General features: G+C 39.1%; 2 non-coding genes across 2 annotated transcripts; one reads left to right on the plus strand and one right to left on the minus strand.

Moving 5' to 3' along the window:
* The first annotated feature begins 590 nt into the window (after window positions 1-590).
* LOC140885689 (small nucleolar RNA R71) lies at window positions 591-696 on the plus strand. Its single transcript, XR_012151108.1, has one exon. It is a non-coding gene; the product is annotated as a small nucleolar RNA R71 (small nucleolar RNA).
* Window positions 697-15,531: 14,835 nt separating this feature from the next.
* Window positions 15,532-15,638, minus strand: LOC140885721 (small nucleolar RNA R71). Its single transcript, XR_012151138.1, has one exon. It is a non-coding gene; the product is annotated as a small nucleolar RNA R71 (small nucleolar RNA).
* Between the last annotated feature and the right edge of the window lie 10,707 nt (window positions 15,639-26,345).

The following is a 26,345-nucleotide window of genomic DNA, read 5'->3' on the forward strand; positions in this document are numbered from 1 at the left end:
TGTCAAGCCTATTTTCATTCCTCTTAAATCTTGTGGATGATTCTGCAATAAAACTACCTACCAAATCTTCCAACGATGTCTTACCCTCACCATTCTGAGTATTGAACCCCGATGGAGGATTCAACACATTCTTATTGTTTGCATAAGAAAAATTCTCATGATTACGCAAACTAGGATGATACTGATTGGGTACAGGATTACCTCGATAATTGTTGTAATTCCTGTTGTTCACATATTGAGCTTGCTCAACACTCTCAAATCCATCAGCAGAATTTACGGCAGTCGCCAGTGATGCTGTCTCAGTAGAACTTTGATTCCCTTTGGTCAGTGCAGCCAACTGTGTAGAAATAGTAGCCATCTGAGCAGTCAAAGTAGTGAATGCATCCACCTCATGAATTCCAGCAGCAGGCTTCCTTATGGCAGATCTCTCACTCGGCCACTGATAACTGTTAACAGTCATTTGCTCAAGCATCTCATAAGCCTGTTCAGGAAATTTAGAAAATATCGAACCTCCAGCTGCAGCATCCACAGAAATACGAGTTGGCCCATTCAAACCATTGTAGAATAATTCAATCTGTTCCCAGTCCGGAAAATTATGGTTTGGACACTTTCTAAGCAACTCCTTGTACCGCTCCCAGGCTTCATACAACTGCTCAAAATCTTGCTGTTTGAATGTAGTAATCTCTATTTTCAACTGAGCCGACTTAGCAGGTGGAAAATACTTAGCCAGAAATTTGGAAGCCATATCATCCCATGTAGTGATACTCCCAGGAGGTAGTGATTGCAACCAACTACGAGCATTGTCCCTAAGAGAGAACGGGAACAATCGTAGTTTGATGGTGTCCTCAGTAACACCATGAATCTTTACTGTGTCAGCGATCTCCAAAAAAAGTACGCAGGTGCAAATTTGGATCTTCAGTAGCTGCACCCCTGAACTGATTCTGCTGCACCATATTAATCAGAGCTGGCTTCAATTCAAAGTTATTCGCCGTGATGTTCTGCCGAGCAATCCCAGAATAATGTGTATTGATCACCGGTCGAAAGTGATCTCTGATCGGCACCTGAGCATTATTGACAGCTCTTTCCCTTTCTCTTTCTTCAGCCATTTGTTGCAACTCTTCTCTTCTAGCTTTTCGCAAAGCTTTAGCAGTTTTCTCGATTTCCGGATCAAAGAGCAGTGAGTCGTAACTTTGGCTTTTTCGCATAAACTGCATAGACAAATAAAAAATTAAAATTAGAACCAACAAATAAAATAAAATGCTCTAAATCAAAATTAAGACTAATTAGCACAATTTAATATAAATCAAATAAAATTCATTCCCCGGCAACGGCGCCAAAAACTTGTTGCGTGTTTTTCGCTCGCAAGCGCACGATGTCATGTTATAATACAGGAATTTAAGTCCAGATCGTTCCCACAGAGAATGAATAAATGATATTATATCAAATATTTGTAACTAATATAATCCTAATCCTATGTAGAGCTACGAAGTTGATTTGATTTTTATAAAACTAAAATTTGCAAGAAACAAAACTAAATAACCACGAGTTCACGAAAAAAAATTCAATAAGCGATGAATGCTAGAGGTTCGACTTCAATTGACTGTACACCACAATTTATTTCTAATGATTGTTCAATTATAAAATCTTCTAGTTTATTAGCCAAGAATTCCTATTATTTTCTACTACCTCTCTCGAGTGTCAAGCAGAAATTCGTATTCAATAACAAACTCAATATCTCTATCAAAGTTCAATTATTAAATCCGTTAAATAGCACAAGAATTCTTATAACGACTTCTATGGAGTTATATGCCTCTCGAACAGTATAAACACCAAAGATGTATTTTCCTATGTCGTATTCAAAATCTCCTCTCTCGAGTGATAGATTCTAAATAAAATATCATTCAATCTATGGCCAGTAAATTGAAATCATTAAGATCAGGAAAACACAAATAAACTGTGTGAAGAAATTTAAATATATAAATCAAAATATGTCAATCATGGTTTCCAGTCAAGATCCGTCTACCTCTAGACTAAGAAATTAGTTCATAACGCAATTCAAAATCAAATAACTCATGTTTTTCCAACAATCCATAAACTAAGAAAAATAGAGTTCAAAGAGAAACTAGAACGAATTAGAATGAAGCTTCTCCGTCGCCGGATGCCACCGTCTTCCGTCTTCGTACCGAATTCTCAAGCTCTTGTGCACTTCCAATCGCTCAATAGCCGTCTTATGCTCTGAAAAATTCTCTCTAACCCTCGTATCCCTCAGAATAAGCCTTAAAATCCTTTCTTAAACTCGATCAAAAACTTTCCAAATTTTAGGATTGCGCAGCGCTGGAGCGCTAGTCATTGGCGCTGGAGCGCCCGTCCAATTTCCTCAACAGCACTGGAGCGCTGGTTTGATAGCGCTATTTCCTCGACTTTTCACCCTTCGGAAGGCTCCGTGTAGCGCTGGAGCGCTTGGCTTGTAGCGCTGGGGCGCTAGTCTGGGCAATTTTATTTCTTTGTTCTTCAACTCTTTTTCACCTCCTTTTCACTTCTTTTGGCCGATTAAAATGAATAACACTTAAATTCCTGCAAACAACACAAACAACAAGGGAAATGTATAATATCGCTCAAAACACAACAAAAGCCAAGCTAAATCAAAATATAAGTGCATAAATTGCACTTATCACTCCCATGGCTTCCTGTTCGGTACGTGAAGGGAGAGGGAAGGAGGGAGTGAGGGTGATGGGTTGAAGTGACTTGAAAGTCAACTTGCCAAAGATAATATATAAAATCCCACTTTTTGCATTTCAGTCCTTTATTTCTTCAAGTTTGCAAAATGATCCCCTGCGAATATCAATACGATTCTTAAATACTGAAAACTCTGATTATCTTGATTAAACTCAATTATAATAAAATCGGGGCATTACAATTCTTCCCCTCTAAGATTCGATTTCGTCCTCGAAATCTGACAGATCACAGACTGAACAAGAACGAAACAAACTGAAGACGAACTCACCTCAATCGAATAACTCTGGAAATCGCTGCCTCAAATCAGATTCGGTCTCCCAAGTCGCTTTTTCAACTCCGTGACGACTCCACTGTATCTTCACCAATGGAATTGACTTGTTTCTGAGCTGCTTCTCTTTTCTGTCAAGAATCTGAATCAGTCGTTCAAAGTAACTCAGAGTCTCATCCAACTCAGCCTCATCCAGCTGAAGAACGTGGGACGAATCCGGATGATATTTACGAAGCATTGAAACATGAAACACTTCGTGGATGCCTGAAAGAGACGGAGGAAGAGCAATCCTATAGGTAAGATCGCCTATCTTCTTCAGAATCTCATACGGACAAATGAACCTCGGCGACAACTTTCCTCTCTTTCCGAATCTGACAGTGCCCCTGAACGGAGAAATCTTTAGAAACACACGGTCTCCCTGCTCGAAACACAGTGGTCTGCGTCTGACATTCGCATACTTGGCCTGTCGGTCTTGGGCTGTCTTTATTCTTACTCGGATCAACTTCACTTGCTCTGCCATATCTCGAATCATATCTGGACCCAACTCAGGTTATTCTGAAATCTCATCCCAAAATAACGGAGATCTGCACTTTTTCCCGTACAAAGCTTCAAAAGGTGTCATTCCAATACTCGCCTGGAAGTTGTTATTGTACGAAAACTCCACTAGAGGCAAGGACTCCTGCCAACCTGATCCAAAATCAAGCACTACAGCGCGAAGCATATCCTCCAAAGTCTGGATCGTACGCTCGGATTGACCGTCGATCTGAGGGTGATACGCTGTGCTCAAGTGCAAACGAGTACCCAATGCCTCCTGCAAACTGTGCCAAAAGTGAGAAGTGAACCTCGGATCTCTATCTGATACTATCGACTTTGGCACGCCGTGCAATCTCACAACCTCTCTGACATACAACTCGACCATCTGATCGTGACGGATCAATCACTACCCAAATCGCATCACAACCTCTGACTGTACGCGGTAGCTTCGTGACAAAATCCATGGAGATATGATCCCACTTCCATTCCGGAATAGGCAAAGTGTGTAACAATCCACCTGGTTTCTTCCTCTTGGCTTTCACTTGTTGACAATTCAGACAACGGGACACAAATCTCGTGACATCTCCTTTCAATTGCTTCCACCAAAACTGAGTCTTCAAGTCATTATACATCTTTCGGCCTCCAGGATGAACACTGAACCAACTGCAATGCGCCTCTCGTAGAATACGCTGCCTCAACTCAGAAACATCGGGCACAACTATACGGTTGTTCACAAACAAAACATCATCCTTGACCTGAAACTCTGACTGATGACCTGATCGGACCTTCTCTATCGAACTCTGAATGCTCGGATCGGATCTCTGTGCCTCTCTGATCAACTGAAACAACTCTGGCTCGGCCTGAATCGCAAAAACTCTGATGGATCTCCTATCGGTCTCAAACTCCAAACCAGAAGTACAACAGTCTTCAATCAATTGAGAGACACCAATCATAGCAAGAGACAAAGAACAAAGCTTCCGACTAAGAACTTCTGCAGCTGTATTCGACTTTCCAGGATAATACTTGATCTCGCAGTCGAAGTCCTTAAGCAAATCCATCCATCTCCTCTGCCTCATATTCAGCTCAGACTGAGAAAACAAGTATTTCAGGCTCTTGTGGTCAGAAAATATCTCAAACGACTCGCCATACAGGTAATGGCGCCAAGTCTTCAAAGCAAACACGATTACAGCTAGCTCGAGATCATGGATCGGATAAAGAGTCTCGTGAGGCTTCAGCTGCCTCGAAGCATAAGCTATGACGTGCTTCCTCTGCATAAGAATGCATCCAAGACCATGGTGAGAAGCATTGCAGTACACAGAGAAACCTCCAGTACCTGATGGAATAGACAAGATCGGAGCGCTGGTCAATCTCTTCTTCAGCTCAATGAAACTAGCCTCACACTGTTTGGACCAAACAAACGGTGCATTCTTCTGGGTCAACTGAGTAATCGGTTTTGCAATGGAAGAGAATCCCTCGATAAAACGGCGATAATACCCCGCTAAACCCATGAAGCTTCGGATTTCTGGCACTGATGTCGGTCTCTGCCAATTCATAACTGCTTCGATCTTACTGGGGTCCACAGATATTCCATCTCCCGATACAATGTGGCCTAAGAAAACCACTCGGTCCAACCAAAACTCGCACTTCGATAGCTTAGCATACAACTGTTCGGCTCGCAAGGTCTGCAATACAATCCTCAAATGCTCGACATGATCAGAACGGTTCTTCGAATAGATCAGAATGTCGTCGATGAAGATGATGACGAACTCATCTAGATACCGCTGAAAGATACGATTCATCAGATCCATAAAAACTGCTGGAGCATTGGTCAAACCAAACGGCATGACTATGAATTCGAAATGCCCATATCTGGTTCTGAAAGCTGTCTTCGGCACATCCTCGTCGCGAACTCTCAGCTGATGATACCCTGATCGCAGATCTATCTTCGAATACACTGAAGAACCTTGAAGTTGATCAAAAAGATCGTCGATTCTTGGTAGAGGATACTTGTTCTTGACCGTCGCTTGATTCAACTGGCGGTAGTCGATGCAAAGTCGCATAAAACCGTCTTTCTTCCTCACAAAAAGTACTGGTGCACCCCAAGGCGATACACTAGGTCGGATGTATCCCTTGGCAATCAAATCTTATAACTGTTCCTTCAATTCTTTCAACTCTAACGGAGCCATACGGTAAGGTGCTTTCGAAATAGGCTGAGTACCTGGTGCAAGTTCAATGCTAAATTCGATGTCTTGAATAGGCGGTAAACCAGGAATCTCTTCTGGAAAAATATCAGGAAACTCGCTAACAACGGGTATCTCAGACAACTCAGGACTAGACCTCTGAACATCCATTGCATAAATCAAGAATCCCTCTGCTCCTTTCTGTAGCAAACGAGACATGGATAATACAGAAATCAACGGAATTTTGGATCGAGAACCCTTACCGAAAAACTTCCAATCGTCTGCCATCTCAGGTCTGAATCGAACCACTTTCTGAAAGCAATCTACTGTCGCCCTATACTTGGTCAGAGCATCAATCCCAAAAATACAGTCAAAATCAGATAATCCAAGTACGATGCAGTCAATCTCAATCGAATTCTCTTCGGATTCTATTACACAATTTCGGACCATTCTCACCGAAACAATTCCTCCACCCAAAGGTGAAGTAATAGAAACAACATCAGATAATGGCTCAGCAAATAAATCATGCATCACGACAAATCTTTCAGAAATAAAACTGTGAGAAGCACCCGTATCAATCAACACAAATGCAGGATAGCCAAAAATCAAACAGTTACCTGCTATCACGTCATTTGGGGCTGCATTGGCTTGATCCTCTGTCAAGGCAAACACTCTCGCCTGCTGTTGAGGAGGTTTGTTCTGATTCTGATTACCTCCCTGACGAGTCTGCTGTTGAGGTTGAAAGGAATGAACTGCAGAAGCTGATCTCTCTGGCTGAGCTGGCGGTCGAGAAGAACTGCCGCTCTGAGCTCTATCGGATCCTCGCTGAGGACAAACTCTAGCAAAGTGACCCGGCTGCTGGCAGATATTGCAACTACCAAACACGCCTCGACACTGATCACTGGGATGACGTCCTTCACACTTGCTGCACGAAGCTCCAGAAAACCCTGAACTCTGCCCAGAACTGAACTGTTTAGAGCCACTGGAACTCGATGAACTGTTACCAGACTTTTTGAAATTCTTCCCCTTCGGCCGATACTGATCTCGCCTGTTTTTGCCACTGTTGCCTCCCTCAAACCTCTGAGGCTGATTCGACTGCTGAGAAGGTTGGTACTGATACTGAGACTGTTGAGGCTGAAACTGAACAGGCTGGTTCTGAAAAGATCTCTACTGCTGCTGAGGAGCTACCTGATTAACTCGTTGCATCAAGAATACGGCTTCGGCTCCCTTTGCTTGATCCATAGCATCTGCGAAGTTGTTAGGTCTTCCGGTATTGACCAAGGTAAATATCTCAGGGTTCAAGCCATTGATGAAATGGTCGGCCTTGGCTTCCTCATTATCTGCAACGTGAGGTGCAAACCTCAAGAGACTGTCAAATTTGCTCACATAGTCCTCAATGCTCAAGTTCCCTTGTTTCAGATTCGCAAATTCGGCACCCTTTTCCTTTCGATACGAGACAGGAAAGAAATGCTTAAAGAACTCAGTCTTGAACAAGCTCCAAGTGATGGCGGTGCCTCGGTTCACATTCTCTCTCTTGGTTGTGGTCCACCAATTCTTAGCAACACCCTGCAGCTAATGACTGACTAACCTAATTCTGCGGTCATCGGTATAGTCAAGGGAATCAAAGAGCTCATCCATTTCATCTAGCCAACTTTCACAAGCAACGGAGTTCTCGGTACCCGTTAAAGTAGGCGGTCGGAAAGATCGAAACTTTTTCAGTAGAGTCTCCATCGGGGTTGCAGTTGCATCAAACTGATCCATCCCAGTACTACCCTGATCATTCTGAGGAGTTATCACTGGCGGCGGATTCTCAGTAGAAGGAGGAGTCAAAGGTGGTTGATTCCTTCTCAAAGATCTTCGAGGTGCCATCTGATATCAAGGGTTAGGACACAATATCTCAGACTTATTCTCAAACTCATAACCTCGGTGTTCACAGCTCTGCTCTGAGTACTCATGAATTTCAATGATATACGAGAACAGATAATAGTACAAGGACAAATATATATCATGTAATTCATGCTTTATAAATTAAATCACTACTCATGTAATTCAATTAATTCACGAATCAATAAAGCATGCTCGCACGTATTTAAAAATAATCATTTAAATAAATCAATCACATGCAAGAGTGCAATTCATGCAGACTCGATCTACCCCGCTCACTCTAGTTCAAATCCAAGAATCTTATGGCTCTGATACCACTTAATGTGAGACCCCGTTTCTAATCTCCTATTCTCGAATAATTAAACAAAATCAAACACGAAGAGACGCGTAAAAACGAATCAAATTTTTTTTTTTTTTAAAATAGCGCGCCCGCGCCGGAGTCTCGCAAAGGACACCGCGCCCGCGCCAATAATCAGAGCGCCCGTGTCGTGACCTCGCAAGAAACAGCGCGTCCACGCCAATAGTCAGGGCGCCCGCGCCGTGACCTCACAAAATAAAGGCGCGCCCGCGCCTACCCAAGCGCGCCCGCACCGTCAACTCGGCTGCAGAAAAACCAAAGCATAAAAATACATCTTTACGAACTCGAACCCAAAATCCAAGCAACCCAGGTTCAAACATCATAAATACATGAGATCTAAGGAGTTGAAACACCAACAAAACGATGTTTAACAGTATAAGTTTGACGGTAGGGATCCGTTCGACTAAACAAAACAGTACAAATCCAAAAGGTACGACCCTAAGATACACGGTGTCTCACTTCTATCATCATACCCCGAGCTAACCCAAACGACTTGGTCCAGCTCTTGATCCTCCTGTTGCCAAGTACACATACAAACAAAGACAACAGCAGGATAAACCGGTTAGAAATATAATTTCTAAGTAAAAGAGACAGGCACACAATATCAAGTAAACACCTCAGATTGAAATGTAATAATCAGTAACAAATCAAAATGAGAATGAATGAATGCATGGATTCAAAACTCGGGACTATCAAATCAGATAATCAAAATATCAATCATTATTCGGTTGGGATCCCGAGGCCAATTCTTCACAACAACTCACCGACACACCCATTCGGGGTGGATGTCATTCAACTCAACCTCTAGACTTTAGAGCAACTATAAGAAGTATTATGGCACTTGGAAAAACTCGAAATCCAAAGCCACTTCAATATAGCTCCCTAAATCGTCTAATTTCAAAACGAATCGAGAAATCGGCTCAATATGGAATGCAAGTGAAAATAGAATAACAATCAAATTCACTCAAGCAAATAAACATGTAGTATGTGATTTTCGGGAACTCGAGAATGAGTCAATCTCGAGTATTCGTTCCCATTCGTTTCATTGTCGACTTTTACCTTTTCTCGAAACTTCAAGTGATTCCTGTCAACAAGAGATAACTCGATATCATAGTCTATTCGGATAAAAAACTCAAAGTCGATACAACAATCAATAATATACCGTCTTCAATTCTTCAATCGATAAACAAGTCTCCAAGTTCGATCAACTCACGAATCCTCAATAAACTGTCAAAACATCGAATACGGACTCAATATCAACTCGAAATTCAAACTCAATCAAATTCGATATACAACTCAAACCGAACCAAAACCGATAACTCAAACTCGATTTCGAAGGCATAACGGCTATAAACTAACTATCCGAAAATACAAACTATCAAACAACAATCACAATAACTCAATCATCATCACAATCCATCAAAACAACTCAAATCCAACCTCAATCAAAATCACCAATTTCGAATTTCACCTCTTTCTTTTTTCCAAACTGACTTCGAATACACGATCTATGCTAGCTCAAGAATAACACACTCTAATATTATCAAATTCTGACAACTCAACAAAATCAAAGCTCAAGAGATCGTAGCAAAACTTACGTCTAAATGAAGCCCTCGTTCCGGTGATCGTGAATCTCAACTCGAAATGAAAATCTAACGGTCGGATCGAGCGAATCTAAGGAAGAAGAAGCTCAAAATGGCGTCTCCCATGGCTTCCTGTTCGGTACGTGAAGGGAGAGGGAAGGAGGGAGTGAGGGTGATGGGTTGAAGTGACTTGAAAGTCAACTTGCCAAAGATAATATATAAAATCTCACTTTTTGCATTTCAGTCCTTTATTTCTCCAAGTTTGCAAAATGATCCCCTGCGAATATCAATACGATTCTTAAATACTGAGAACTCTGATTATCTCGATTAAACTCAATTATAATAAAATCGGGGCATTACAGTCCGTTCCCTGCTAAAACTCAGAAATATAAAACTTCAAGCAGCAGAACATGCAATCCAATTCAACCTCAAAATCCTCATTTCTAACATGCATCAATACAAAAATTCAGTATCGAACAATACATAAAGTTCTAAGGTTGATCATATACTCAGAAAGGTAGAACATGCATCGATACAAACTAGTTCAATCTCAATATATACATAACATGTTCAAAAGAGATCAAACTACAAAATCGACCTCTAAACCAAGTCCTCACTTTATCCTTCACAACTCGATCTAGTCATGTTGCCTTTGACTCGAACCTGCCCAACTTGTTGTCAAACACACATACAAAGACAAGATAACAACCAGATAAATCCGGTGAGTATACAATTTCCCAGTAAAAGAGACATAACATATAATCCACTTAATATATCAAATCATGATATACGTAATAACAAGACAAGCAATTCAAGTAGTACATCAACAACTCAATTCAAAATGAAATAAAATGCAATGCATGTCTTTAAAACAAGATTATCGACTCGGATAATCAAGGAATCTGGTTCATTCTTTTGGGATCACGAGGTCAATATATCACAACAACTCACCGACTCTCCCAATCGAGGTGAATGATGCATATCTCAATCATCTAGACTCTGGAGCAACTATAAGGATCCTTGGGCTAATGGAGTAACTCGACGACCAATGTCACTCGATTATAGTCCCCAAAAAGTTTAATAAAAACTTGAGCAACTCAGCCCCTTTTAAATCAATCGTTCTGGATCAGTATGAATGCAAATGAAATCGTAGTACATTCAAATAATCCAACTCAATGCATTTAATCAATCATAATAGGTAATCATGCATGTATGTGATTTAGGGACTCGAGTATCAGTCTAAACTCGAGTATTTGTCCCTTTAAGATTCGATGTCATCTATTACCTTTTCTTCGATTTGATGCAGCTTTAATCTGGACAGAGCTACAAGAACGAGAATTCTAATCAAAATTACATTCAATCGTAACTCAACAATTAAGGTAAACTCGTTACCAAATCTCAATCAATTCTGCGACGCTTCGGATTCTACGAAATCTGAACTCCACGATCTTCAACCAAATCTGTACGGAGATGCAAAAGAGTTCAATAACAACCAATCAACCCCAAATCAAATCCAAACTTCAATGAAACTCCCCAAATTCTGAAAATTCAAACCGGCGGCATAACGACTATAAAACGACTAACCGAAAAACACAGACATCAATATATCAATCCAAACAACTCATAACAAAAAAAATTCATCCAATTCAACTCAATTCCAACAAATCGCAAAATCCATAATTTTGAATTATGCTTCCAAAAATCCTAACAAATCCTAACGACTTTCTTTTTCCGATCCGACTTCGAATATACGATTTATGCTAGCTCAAGAACAACATATCCGAAAATCATACTATTCTAACAATGTCTGAAAAATAAAGTATGACCGATCGGAGAAATACTTGCGGTAGAACAGAGCTCTCGCAGCCATGATCGCGAAAATACCTAAGAATAGAAATTCTATCGGACGGATCGTGCAAACCCAGAAGATCAAGGAGCTTGAAGGGGCGTTAATGGAAGAGTATGCATGAATGAGGAGGGAAGAAGAAGAAGAAGTAATGACTCACATGCCTAAATCAAGACTTTAAATATAAGACCAAGTCAACATCTCAAATTTTCACTTTGGTCCCTAAATTTTCCCAAATTTGCATTTTAGTCCTGATCAAATATCAATTCAACTCTCGAATTTCATAAACTTTTATTATCAATATCAATCTCCTATAATCTCGATTAAGCTAATTTTGGGGCGTTACAGCAGTATTGGTATGACACCATTTGAAGCGTTGTATGGTCGAAGATGTCGAACTCCACTGTTCTGGAAAGAAGTGGGGGAGCCAAAGGTTGAGGGACCAGAATTGGTTCAACAGGCTGCTGATATCATTGGGCAGATCAAGAAGCGGATTAAAATTGAATGTGATTGATAAGTGCATTTTATGCACTTAATTGGGTTATGATTTTAATTGAATTTTGCGTTGTTCGAGCAGTTTTATGAGGTTTCGTTGTTGTTTATGTGTATGTAGGGAGATTAATGAGTTGGTGAATTTATAGATAAAAAAAAAAGAAATTAAAGAAGGAAACATGCTAAATTGCTCGCAGCTGTGTCAAAGTCTAAAAATAATTGAGAAAAGAATGGCGCATATGCGTGAGAAGTGAAGCAGATGCGTGAAGAGACAGAGATTTGAAGGAGTGAAGAACCGCATATGCGGTAAAATTCATGCATATGCGGTTGAAGCCAAGGAATTGAGAAAGCAAAGTGGCGCATATGCATGAGAAATAGGTGTAGAAGCGGCAAAAGGCAGAGAGTTAAGAAATCTGGAATACAATTTCAAGCATATGCGGCAAAATTTCATGCATATGCGGCAACAGGCAGAGATTTGAGAACAAGAAGAGGCGCATCTGCAGCCTAATATCACGCATCTGCGTGAAATTTCAGTAAGTAAGAAACGGAGAAAACCGCATATGCGCTATTTAACACGCATCTGCGGGAAACTGGAGATGCTATCTACATAATTTTGGAAATCGATTAGAATTTTGGGAATATCTTTGAACTCAAGATTAATGGGCTTTTATGGGCTTGGAAGCAAGATATAAAAGGAGGAATTTTTCAGAGACGCCGACATTGAGAATTTTTGCAGGGAAATATTGGAAGTTATTGGATTGCACAAGAGCTCGAGAACCCGGTACGAAGATGGAAGACCGCGACATCCGGCGACGGAGAAGCTTAATTCTACTTCGTTATATTTTCTTTGTGAACTCTATTTTTCTCGTTTTATGGATTATTTGAAAAACATGTTTTGTTTGATCTTTGAATTTATTATGAACTAATTTCTTAGTCTAGAGGTAGACGGATCTTGACTGGAAACTATGATTGAGATATTTTGATTTATATATTTAAATTTCTTCGTACAGTTTATTTGTGTTCTACTAATTTTAATGCTTTCAATTTACTTGTCATAGATTGAATGATATTTTATTTGAAATCTATCACTCGAGAGAGGAGATTTTGAATGGATCAGGATCCTCTACTGTGGGGGATCCCACAGTAGGGGGTGCTGTGGAGGAAACGACATCGTTTCCTCCACAGCACACGTGCCTTTTCCTTTTTTTTTTTCCTTTGTTTTCTTTTTTCTTTTTTTCCAAGATACTTCTTTTTTTTTATTCCTTTTTTTTTTGTTTGTTTTTTTGTTTTTGCCTTTCAAGTTTTTATATTTTTATATGTTTAACTCAAGTTAATCGACAGGCTTCCTTTTTCTTTTCTTTTTTTTAAAAACAAAATTGGCTTTTATTATTTTCTAATTTATCCAAATTTATTTTATTTTTTTACAAAAATTGTAGGGGCGACAAAAATTCTCAAAATCCCGACTCTTCTTGAATTGCATTTCATTCTCGTCCCGAAAAAACCACAACCCAACATTTTCTCGAACCGAGTTTTTGAAATTTTTTCCGTCTAGATTAATATCGGAAGAGAGATCGGGAATAAAAGTTTATCCCGAGGAAATTCTCGATCCCTCTTGAAATAATATTATAATATATTTTATTAATAATTTTAATAATAGATTGAGCTAAATATTATTGTGTTTCAACACATATAATAATTAATTGTCGACTTAATTCACGTAATTTTTTATTATTGAAACGATCGTATAGTAGAATCACGAAATGATATTTTATTTTTGTGTCTTTTTTAAAAATTAAATTAATAATTTAATTAATTCATATTTATAATTATCTAATTAGAACAAATATTTAGAATAAAAGATGCAATTTGACAATCCATTTACTAAAATTTATCCAGTAATTTTTATCATAATATTTTATTAATAATTATATGATATATCGTATAATGTTCTTGTTTTAACAAAAAAACTTGAAGCATTATCATAAATATTTTAATATTATATGCTTTAAGTCAAAATATTTATTTTATATTTAGAAATATAAATTTTTAAATAACATTTTTTAAATAGATAATCACTTTTTGGTGTATTTTGAACGAAATTTTGAAAATGAAAAAAAAAATCGGAATTTATTCTTCCTACCCGAGAGATCCCGGATATCCGCGGTCCAAATTATTTAAGTCTCGAAATATGTCGGGTTCGCGTTCTTGGATATTCAGGTCCCAAAATTTCGGAATTTCCTTTGGTTTATTGTAAATTTTTTAAAAAAAAACTTGAAATAAAAAGAAAAACCAATTTTATTTTTTGTTTTTTTAAAAAAGAATAAAAACAAACTTGTTGAGTTAAAGAATTAAAAAAAAAATTACAAAACTTGGGGGAAAAAAAAGACAGAAAACAAACAAAAAAAAAGAAAGAAAATGAAAAGGCACGTGTGCTGTGGAGGAAACGATGTCATTTTCTCCACAGCACCCCCTACTGTGGGATCCCCCACTGTAGGGGATCCAAATCCATTTTGAATACGACATAGAAAAATATATCTTGGGTGTTTATATTGTTCGAGAGGCATATAACTCCATAGAAGTCATAGAAGAATTCTTGTGCTGTTTATCGGATTTAATAGTTTAACTTAGATAGAGATATTGAGTTTGTTATTGAATACGAATTTCTGTTTGACACTCGAGAGAGGTAGTAAAAAATAATAGAAATTCTTGGCTAATAAACTAGAAGAATTTATAATTAAACAATCATTAGAAATAAATTGTGGTGGAAAATCAAGTAAAGTCGAACCTTTAGCATTCATCGCTTATTGAATTTGGTTATTTAGTTTTGTTTCTTGAAAATTTTAGTTCTATAAAAATCAAACCATTTTCGTAGCTCTACATAGGATTAGGATTTTATTATTTGCAAATATTTGATATAATATCATTTATTCATTCTCCATAGGATCGACCTGGACTTAAATTCATATATTAAAACTTGACATCGTGCGCTTGCGAGCGATAAACACGCAACAAATTTTTGGCGTCGTTGCCAGGAAACGAATTTTATTTGATTTATATTAAATTATGCTAATTAGTCTTAATTTTAATTTTGAGCATTTTATTTTATTTTATTGGTTCTAATTTTAAAACTTTTCTTTTCTATGCAATTTATGCGAAAAAGCCAAAGTTACGACTCACTGCTCTTTGATCCGAAAATCGAAAAAACTGTTAAATCTTTGAGAAAATCTAGAAAAGAAGAGTTGCAACAAATGACTAAAGAAAGAGAAAGAGTTGTGAATAATGCTCCTGTGCCAATCAGAAATCATTTTTGACCGGTGATCAATAATCATTACTCTCGGATAGCTCGGCAGAATATCACAGCAAATAATTTTGAGTTGAAGCCAGCTTTGATTAATATGGTGCAACAGAATCAGTTCAGAGGTGCAGCTACTGAAGATCCGAATTTGCATCTGCGCACTTTTCTGGAGATTGCTGACACAATGAAAATTCATGGTGTTACTGAAAACACCATCAGACTACGATTGTTCCCGTTCTCTCTTAGGGACAATGCTCGTAGTTGGTTGCAGTCATTACCTCTTGGGAGCATCACTACATGGGAAGACATGACATCTAAATTTCTGGCTAAGTACTTTCCACCTGCCAAGTCTGCCCAACTGAAAATTGAGATCACAACTTTCAAACAACAAGATTATGATCTAATGTATGAAGCATGGGAGCGGTACAAAGAATTTCTTAGGAAGTGTCTGAACCATAATTTTCCGGACTGGGAACAGATTGAGATATTCTACAATGGTTTGAATGTTCCAACTCATATTTCTCTGGATGTTGCCGCTGGAGGTTCGATATTCGCTAAATTTCCTGCTGAGGCTTATGAGATGCTTAAGCAAATGACTGTTAACAGTTATCAGTGGCCGAGTGAGAGATCTGCAATAAGGAAGCCTGTTGTAATTCATGAGGTTGATACTTTGGCTGCTCAGATGGCTATTATTTCTACACAGTTGGCTGCACTGACCAAAGGGAATCAAAGTTCTACTGAGACAGCATCACTAGCAAATGCCGTAAATTTTGCTGATGGAATTGAGAGTGTGGAACAAGCTCAATATGTGAACAACGGGAATTACAACAATTATCGAGGTAATCCTGTACTCGACCAATATCATCCTAGTTTGCGTAATCATGAGAATTTTTCCTATGCAAACAATAAGAATGTGTTGAATCCTCCACCGGGGTTCAATACTCAGAATGGTGAGTGTAAGGCATCGTTGGAAGATTTGGTGAGTAATTTTATTGCAGAATCATCCACAAGATTTAAGAGGAATGAAAATAGGCTTGATAGTATGAATACGGACTTGACCAATGTGAGTGCTTCTATGAAAAATCTTAAAACACAAATTGGTTAATTGGCAAATGCATTGAATAATCAGCAGAGGGGTGTGTTTTCTAGCAATACTGAGGTTAATCCTAGGTAGCAATTCAAGGTTGTCACTCTTAGAAGTGGTAAAAAACTTGGGGTTGATGACCCAAAGGTAGTGGATGATGAGGAAGTTGAAGAGATTGTGGTAGAGTCCAAAAATTCTGATAGCAAAAATTCCAGCAAGTCTGCAGTTGTACCTGAGAAACCACCTGTGCCAAAATCAGTTCTGCCATATCCTCAGCGGTTCAAGAAGAAAGCATTGGATGAGAAGTTTTTTAAGTTTCTTGACATCTTCAAGAAAATTCATATTATTATTTTCACTGATGCTTTGGAGCAGATGCCACACTATGCTAAATTCATGAAGGATGTGATGCAGAGGAAGAGAAAGCTTGAAGAATTTGATACAGTGAAGTTGACCGAGGAGTGCAACGTCATCCTACAAAAGAAACTTTCACAGAAATTGAAAGATCCAGGGAGTTTTACCATTCCTTGTATTATTGGTGATGCGACTATTAATAGGGCATTATGTGATTTAGGTGCAAGTATTAATTTAATGTCTTTGTCTATTTTCAGTTCGTTGGAGCTTGACGAGGTGAAACCAACCACGATTACTCTGCAGTTGGCAGACCGTTCTCTGACATATCCTCGAGGAATTGTGAAAGACGTTTTGGTAAAAGTAGATAAATTTATTTTTCCTGCTGACTTTGTAGTGCTTGATATGGAAGAAGATCAAGATGTCCCTCTAATTTTGGAAAGACCATTCTTGGCGACTGGCAGAACGTTAATTAATGTGCAGGAGGGTGAATTAACTCTACGAGTTGGTGGTGAAGGTGTCACTTTTAATATCTGAAATACCAAAATGAGGTACATTCTTGTAATTGCATTGATTCATATGATTCTCATGAAAATAATTTTTGTGCAGGAATGGAGTTGGAGGACGCATTGGCTAGGTGCATGATTAATTCCATAAATCAAGTGGATGGTGATGATTGGGAACTTAGGAGCAAAATCTTTCTCTTGAAAGTTTGCCAAAGGAAAAAGATGGCCAAGACAAAATTGAAGCATTGCCTGAGGAAGTCAGTAAAGAGGTACCAGTTTTTTCTACTCCTGAATTGAAAGAACTGCTTGGTCATTTATGTTATGCATTTTTGGGAGAAAATTCGACTAACCTGGTAATTATTTCATCCTCTCTTACTCATGATGAAAAGGATAAATTATTAAGAGTTTTGAGTAAATTTAAATCTGCTTTGGGTTGGTCAATTTCTGATATCAAGGGAATTAGTCCCAATATTTGCATGATTAAAATTTTAATGGAGGAGTCGTATAGTCCTTATGTTGATCATCAAAGGAGGTTAAATCCTGCAATGAAAGAAGTAGTAAAAGCTGAGGTGTTGAAATTATTGAATGCTGATATTATTTATGCTATATCTAACAGTTCTTGGGTGTCTCCAGTACAGGTTGTGCCGAAAAAGTGAGGTATGGATATGGTTAAAAATGAGAAAAACGAGTTGATCTCGACTCGTACTGTTACTGGTTGGAGAGTTTGTATTGATTATAGAAGGTTAAATAAGGCTACTAGAAATGATCATTTTAGCGCCAGAGGACCAAGAGAAAACAACTTTCACATGTCCCTATGATACTTATGCTTTTAGGAGAATGCCATTTTGTTTGTGCAATGCACCGGCTACTTTTCAGCGGTGCATGATGACAATTTTTTCTAACATGGTGGAAGAAGTCATGGAGATTTTTATGGATGATTTTTCGGTGTTTGGTTCATCTTTTGATCATTGCTTGCACAATCTGACTCTTGTTTTGCAGCATTGTCAAGAAAAAAATCTCGTGCTTAACTGGGAAAAATGACACTTCATGGTGACAGAGGGAATAGTACTTGGACATAAAGTGTCATCTAATGGGCTTGAGGTGGATCGAGCAAAAGTGGTTGCGATTGAAAAACTTTTACCGTCAAATAATGTGAAAACCATTAGCAGTTTCTTGGGACATGTCGGGTTTTTATCGTCGCATTATTAGAGATTTTTCTAAAATCACTAAACCTTTGTGCAATTTATTAGAAGAAGATACATCTTTTATTTTTTATGATGCGTGTTTGCAGGCATTCACAAAGATCAAGGAGGCACTAATTTCTGCGCCTATTATGGTTGTGCCTAACTGGAAAGAGTCGTTTGAAGTGATGTGTGATGCCAGCGATTATGCTGTGGGAGCAATTTTGGGACAAAGAAGAGATAAGATGTTTTGGGCGATTTACTACGCCAGCCGCACTCTTGACGGAGCACAACAGAATTACACAAGTACGGAAAAAGAGATGTTGGCTGTAGTTTTGTCCTTCGACAAATTCAGGTTCTATCTCATTGGCTCTAGAGTAATTGTTTATACTGACCATGCAACAATTCGCTATCTATTTGCCAAAAGGATTCCAAGCCAAGATTTATTTGGTGGATACTCTTACTACAAGAGTTTGATTTCGAAATTAGAGACAAGAAAGGGAGTGAAAATTTAGTGGCGGATCATCTGTCTTGCTTGGAGTTGGAAGGAAAAGCTTAACATGAACTCATCAAGGAGCAGTTTCCTGATGAGCATTTTTTTGAGATAAATTCTGAACTTCATTAGTTTGCTGACTTTGCTAATTTTCTTTCTTGTGGTGTTTTGCCTCCAGAACTTAATCATCACCAAAGGAAGAAATTTTTCCATGTTGTCAAGTTTTATCCATGAGATGATCCATTTGTGTACAAGAAGTGTTCGGATCAAGTGATAAGGAGATGTGTGGATGAAGCTGAAAAGAAATTTTGGAACAATGTCACTCTGCACCATATGGCGGTCATTTTGGAGCCTCACTGACAGTCGCCAAGGTACTTTAGTCTGGTTTTATTGGCCAACTTTATTTAAAGACAGTTATACCTTGGTAAAATCCTGTGATAGATGTTAAAGGATGGGGAATATATCTAGGCATCATGAATTACCCCTTACAAATATTTTAGAAGTTGAATTATTTGATGTTTGGGGTATTGATTTTATGGAACCGTTTCCATCTCTTTTGGTCAGTCTTATATTTTGTTTGCTGTTGATTATGTTTCAAAATGGGTGGAAGCAATCGCCACCACCACTAATGATGCTCGTGTAGTGGTTAAGTTTGTGCAGAAAAATATTTTCACAAGGTTTGGAATCCCAAGGGCCATAATCAGTGATGAAGGTACGCATTTTTGCAATAAAATCTTTAATTCATTACTGACAAAATATGGTGTTAGGCATAAAGTGGCATGTGCATACCATCCGCAAACAAATGGGCAAGCTGAAATATCCAACCGGAAAAATAAGCAAATTCTGGAAAAGACTGTCAACACGAACCGGAAGAATTGGGCAATCAAGTTGGATGATGTACTATGGGCATACCGGACCACATTCAAAACTCCTATTGGCATGTCGCCATACATGTTGGTTTTTGGGAAGCAAGCCATCTGCCAGTGGAGTTAGAGCATCGAGTATATTGGGCCGTGAAAAAGTTGAATTTTGATCTGAAAGCTACTGGCGAAGAGCGACTGTTGCAGTTGAATGAGATTGAGGAATTTTGTAATCATTCTTACGAAAATGTCAAGCTTTAAAAAGAACCTACCAAAAAGTGGCATGACAAAATATTACTGAAGAGAGAATTCGAGTCTGGACAACATGTATTATTGTTTAATTCTCGTCTCAGATAATTTCCAGGTAATTTGAAATCGAGATGGTCTGGCCCATTCACAGTGGTGAAAGTGCATCCCTATGGAGCCATTGAACTGAGTTGTCATGACGGTCAAACCTTACAAGTAAATGGTCAGAGGTTGAAACATTATTTTGGACATAAAGTGCGGAATATGGAGAACATTGCATTGATCAAGCCTGTAGTGATCCTGCATTGAATCACCTACTAACTGGCAACTAATAACATGCATTAAACTTAATAAATCAAGAATGCTTAACAGAGTAAAACGTGCGAAAACTTAATCCATAATTTACATATCAGCTTAGTAAAACAAATCCAGGCTTAATACTGTAGTGATACAATCATATTGAAAAGCTTAAAAGTAAACATTATACAGATATATCGAATCCTGCTGTATAACTTCTCAAGACTCTTGCTCCCTAGTCCTACCTCGAACTACCAACTCCATCCATCCTGCGACCTGCCCCGTGGAATAGGGTGTCTAAGATAATAACTAGGACATGAGCGCTAATGCCCAGTACATAAACATGAGTAAACGTATATATATGATGCATACAACATGATGACTGGTAAAGGATCATCTGAAAAGTCATGCTCAGTACCGACGCCACATGAGTGCTTCCACCGCACGGATCAACCTCTGGGTGCAACCACACTCATCTAGTACACCAGATTATTCAGACATACATGTCCCCGCCATCGTGGTACTCTCCGTGATAGACTATCGAGTATAGAGATGAGCGGCTCTATACTCAGGTATAAACATACATCATGACACATAATAATGCCAAATAAATGCAACATATAAACATGTATACTCGTTGACAATCTCAATCAATGTGTACGTACCTCTAGGCTAGTTCAAGTTTAGTAGGATCCTAGGTTCCAAGCCTATATTTAAAAGTTCATCATATCACTACACAAGTTCTATAAGGCTTAACTAAGCTAATAAAAACTCCCAAAACTTAAATAGATTCCCGGACCATACCTTCGTACGTAGTAAACCCTTTGGAGTCGCTAGTCCCGGATGACTATAACCATACCTTGGTTATTTTAGAACCTCTATAATAACCGATAGGGCCCTCAAGTGTATAACTCACACTATATAATTGAAGAAAGAAACTCGGGAATTCGATATGAATCAGAAATCCTCTATTTATAGGCAAAATCTCGGAACCGAACGTTGCGTCCGTTCGTGCATGTTCAACACTTGTCAAAACTTGTAGCTTAGTCATCAAGCCACCTCATGTCTGCCTGTTTCTAAAGGATCGTTGCGTCCGTTCTCCAACCCAATGTTGCGTCTGTTCCCCATCAGAAGCTCCGTTCATCAAATCCTCATTGATTTTTGATTAATCATGTAATTACTTAAATCGAGATACAGGTTACTACATTCTTCCCATCTTTAGATATTTCGACCACGAAATAAAATCTAAAGACAAATCAAGATAACAATATGAAACATCAACCATGTTTTATTACAACAACTATAGTTACATCTTACATGGAAATCAAAAGTACAAAGAAAACAACTCAGGATACTCCGCTCGCATACGGATTTCGGTTTCCCAAGTTGCTTTTTCAATGCCTCGGCGCTGCCACTGTACCATCAGAAGTGGTATAGTCTTGTTCCGAAGAACTTTCTCCTTCCTGTCTAGGATACGGAGTGGTCGTTCAACATACGACAGATCTGGCTCTAGCTGAACGTTAGTAAGCTAGATAATGTGTGACTCATCAGCTATGTACTGTCAAAGTAACGACACATGAAAAATATTATGTTTACTGGAAAGATATGGCGGTAAAGTCAAACGATATGCAACATCTCCGTTCTTCTCCAGTATCTGGAAAGGCCCAATGAAACGAGGTGAAAACTTGTCTTTCACACCGAATCTCATCACGTTCCTGAAAGGTGATACTCGCAAAAACACATATTCACCAGGCTCGAACTGAAGTGGCCTGTGGTGAATATTAGCATAACTGGCTTGCCGATCTTGAGCAGTTTTGATCTTCCGCTTGATCAAATCTACCTTGTCTACAATCTGCTGCACCAAATCAGGACCCTCGACTTGTCGTTCTCCTATCTCATCCCAGAATAACGGAGTACGACATCGTCGACCATACAATGTCTCGAAAGGTGTCATATCAATAATACGATGATAACTGTTATTGTAGAAAAATTCGATCAAAGGTAACTGATCCTGCCAAGACAAACCAAAATCCATGACATAAGAACGTAGCATATCCTCCAACGTACAAATCGTCCGTTCTGACTGCCCATCAGTCTTCGGATGATATGTAGTGCTCAAACTTAGAATGGTACCCAATGTATGATGAAAACTACCCCACAAACGTGAGGTAAATCGCGGGTCTCTATCACTGACTATGCTCACTGGAATTCCATGCAATCGCACTATCTCCTGGATGTATAAGCGTTCCATGCAATCATAAAAATACTCCCGGTTGTAAGGAATGAAATGTGTTGATTTCGTCAAACGGTCAACAACGACCTAGATAGCGTCACACTGACGTGATGTCATGTGACAAAATCCATAGTCACGTGCTCCCACTTCCATTCGGGAATCTCAAGATTTTGCAGTAATCCACCTGGTCGTCGGTGTTCAGCCTTGACCTGTTGACAAACCAAACATCTCGAAACAAACTGATATACACTCCGCTTCATCCCTTTTCACCAGAATCTAGTTCGCAAGTCCTTATACATTTTCATGTTTTCAGGATGAACCGACAATCGACTCCTGTGAGCTTGAGATAAAATATCATTCCTGATCTCCGCAACATCAGGCACAACCACCCGATTTGATAAGCACAATAAACCATCTGCCTGATAATAAAATCCAGATGTATTAACTCCATTGGCTAGACATGCCAAACGCTGAGTCTTAACATCAGATATCTGAGCATCTCTGATCCGAGAATACAATGCTGGCTCAGATAGAATAGTATACAAACGAATCCCTTTTCTCCCTTTCTTGTGCTTGAGTGTAAAACTCAGTGAACAACACTCTTGTATCATATGAGATAATTCACTAGTCTGAAGTGCAGAAAGTCTCACCTGCCGACTCAAGGCATCAGCAGTAAGATTAGCAGAACCTGAATGATATTTGATTTCACAATCATAATCCTTCAGGAGATCCATGTAGTGTCTCTATCACATATTCAACTTCGCCTGAGTGAATAAATATTTCAAACTCTTGTGATCCGTGAATATCTCAAATTTCTCGCTATAAAGATAATGCCTCCAGATCTTGTGTGCAAATACAATGGCGGCTAACTCGAGATCATGTACTGGATAATTATTCTCATGTTTCTTCAACTGTCGAGAAGCATAGGCAATAACATGCCCATGCTGTGTCAGAACACATCACAACCCCTGACCAGAGGCATCAGTATATACAACATAACATCCCGATCCAGAAGTTAAATCTAGCACATGTGCAGTAGTAAGACGTCTACGCAGCTCGTGAAATGATTCCTCACAATCCGAGGACCAAATGAAAGCAACATCTTTCCATGTAAGCTCAGTCAAAGGTCTGGCCAACTGTGCAAAATTCTTGATGAACCGACGGTAATAACCCGCTAGACCCAAGAAAATTAAAATCTCAGCAACCATCGTTGGACGAGACTAGTTCAGCACTACCTCTATCTTACTTGGATCAACAGATATTCCTTCACTAGAAATCACATGACCGAGAAACACTACCCGATCATGCCGAAATTCACACTTGCTCAATTTCGCATATAGTAGCTTATCTCGTAACGTCTGCAATACAATTCTTATATGTTGTGCATGCTCATCCTTGTCACGAGAATAGACAAGAATATCATCAATAAAGACGATGACAAATCTATCCAAATATTCTCAAAACACTTGATTCATCGGATTCATAAAGACTACCGGTGCATTCGTCAAACCGAATGGCATCACCAGAAATTCATAATGCCCGTATCTGGTCCTAAAAGCAGTCATAGAAATATCTGAGTCTCGTACCCGCATCTGGTGGTATCCTGATCTCATATCTATCGTGGAGTAGACAGAAGTACCCTGTAATTGATCGAACAGATTATCAATCCGCGGCAAAGGATACTTATTCTTGATGGTGACACGATTTAGCTGCATATAATCAATACATAATCGCATCGATCCATCATTCTTCTTGACAAATAGCACAGGTTCTCCCCACGGAGAAACACTCGGACAAATATATCCCTTATCAAGCAGATCCTGCAACTGCTGTTTCAATTCCCTCATCTCTGACGGCGCCAGACGATAAGGTGCTCGGGATATAGGCGTAGTTCCTGGTACTAGATCAATACCAAATTCAATCTCTCGAACCGGAGGAAAACAAGGAATTTCATTAGGGAATACATCAGAAAACTCGCTGACAATTGGTAACTGATCGATACCCAGTCTACTTGTGGACATATCAACTGCATAAATGAGGTAGCCCTCCCCACCTGACTCTAAGACATGACATGCCTTCAAAGTCGATACAAGTGGCATCAGAGGTCGCGCACCCTCACCATAAAAGTACCAGCTATCACCCACATCCAGATGAAACTGTACCAAATGCTGATAATAATCCACAGTAGCGTGATACAAAGTCAGCATATATATTCCCAAAATACAGTCAAAATCTGCCATCGCTAACATCATCATATTAGCCGACAACACGTGACCCTTAAACTCTAGAAGGAAACCTCACTAGACGCTTAGTTACTACCTCCTGCTCCAGCGAAGTAGATACAACTAAATCCATATCTAATGATACATAAGGTAATCTATGTCTCTTAACAAAGCGACTTGAAATAAAGGAATGCGATGCTCCAGTATCAATTAAAACAAGTGCAGGAATACTGCATAACAAAAAGGTACCTGCCAACATGCGATCACTTCCCTCAGTAGCTTGCTCCTGAGACAGAGCAAATACCTTCCCTTGAGTCTGTGGACGGTAACCAGAAGAATTATGTGGTGCTGGCTGCTAACGTGGAAAAGTCGAAGCATGAGATCCAACCTGTGATCCCGATCCACTAGCAGAACTCATACGCCGAGGACAATCTCTCCGCAGATGTCCCTGCTCACCACAAATACAACAAGCACTAGTAGCCTTCCGACACGAAGTTACAGGATTTCCACCATAGTGACTGCAAAACTCCTTCTTCTTCTTCTTCTTCTTCTTCTTCCCAAAACGGAACGTACCTCGTGAGCCACGAGAACCATACAAATTAGTAGTAGAAAAAGACATAGGTCCAAATTGCACAACAGATTGAGCCCTAGGCCCAAGAGATCAAAAGGTTGTCCTGGCATCATTAACAGTGCCCGCCTATTGTTGTTCTCCACTTGACGGCAACGGTTCACCAAGGTCTCATAAGATGTCGGATCATCACATACAATAACTTGTGAATAGATATCTTGATTCAATCCTTGCAGAAAGATATCATACTTTGACGCATCACTGTCACTGATATAAGGACTAAAAGGTAGCAGATAAAAAAATCGTTGCTGATATTGATCAATAGTTATTGATCCTTGCCTCAGAGTCAGCAACTCCATAGATCGTGCCTGACGAACTGCTGGAGAAAAATATAGTTTCTGAAACTGCTGACAGAAATCCCCCCAAGTCACCCGTCCCCTCTTCATACGTGCCTGAGTAGCCTTGGCATCCCACCATAAGCGTGCTCGATCCTCTAGAACAAATTCTAGAACTTCCAGTTTCTGCTCTTCATAGCAATCGAAAGCTCGAAAAGCACTCTCGAGTTTGGACATCCAACCTCTTGCTTGTTCAGGATTTTCGCCACCCAACAAAGGCTTCGGTCCTACTTGCATAAACTTAATGATAATATAGCGACGTCTACCCTCATGAGAACGATGTCGATCATCGTGATGGCGATGGTGACGATGATGATGACCACCTTCCTGGCCAACACTATCATGGCTCTCATCACCTCTCCCGGCCATATCTTGAAAAGATTTGCACATTTAAAATTCCAAATGCGCAATAATTACTCAAGACTAGACTAAATCCCAAGTACTAATCCCAAAATTTAAGCATGCTCTGATACCAAAAATGTAGTGACTCTGCAATGAATCACCTACTAATTGGCAATTGATAGCATGCATTAAAATTAATAAAGCAAGAATGCTTAACAGAGTAAAACGTTCGGAAACTTAATCCATAATTTATATATCAGTTTAGTAAAACAAATCCAGACTTAATACTGTAGTGATACAACCATATAGAAAAGCTTAAAATTAAACATTATACAGCTATATCAAATCCTGCTGTTTAACTTCTCAATACTCCTGCTCCCTAGTCCTTCCTCGA

Source organism: Henckelia pumila, chromosome 2 (genome assembly GCF_033568475.1).
Source record: "Henckelia pumila isolate YLH828 chromosome 2, ASM3356847v2, whole genome shotgun sequence".
Taxonomy (NCBI): domain Eukaryota; kingdom Viridiplantae; phylum Streptophyta; class Magnoliopsida; order Lamiales; family Gesneriaceae; genus Henckelia; species Henckelia pumila.